The sequence below is a fragment of the Hipposideros armiger genome, unplaced genomic scaffold (assembly GCF_001890085.2).
Source record: "Hipposideros armiger isolate ML-2016 unplaced genomic scaffold, ASM189008v1 scaffold_1094, whole genome shotgun sequence".
NCBI classification, from domain to species: Eukaryota; Metazoa; Chordata; class Mammalia; order Chiroptera; family Hipposideridae; genus Hipposideros; species Hipposideros armiger.
Genome location: NW_017732444.1, coordinates 138,373 through 138,852, shown reverse-complemented (window position 1 = coordinate 138,852; position 480 = coordinate 138,373).

The window sequence follows — 480 nt, the reverse complement described above, 5'->3', positions numbered from 1 at the left end:
AAAAAATATATTCACAATACATGTGACAGACAAAAGACCAATGTCCATCATATTCAAATAGTTCTTAGAAATCAGTAAGAGAAAGACAAAAATGGAGAGGAACAGACATTTTGCAGTAACTCTTCACACATGGACAATAAACATTTGTCATTCATAAATGAATAAATGAACGTTAAAATAGCAAGAAGATATATTTTTCATCTATTAGATTGGCAAAGATTAAAAATCATTCTAATATCTAGAGCTGGTGAGAGTGTAGGGAAATAAACACTTGCACAGTAGCTGGGAACCTAAGTTTGTGTGGCTTTTGTTAGAGGGCAACATTTGCAATCATTAAAGAATGTAAAGTGCATCTAACATTTGACTTAGAAAGTTTTCTTCTAGGATATACTTGCATGAGTACACAAAATGTGTAAAAAAGATGTTCATCATAGCATTGTAACAGCAAGGCAACTGAAAATAGCTTTAATGCCTATTAAT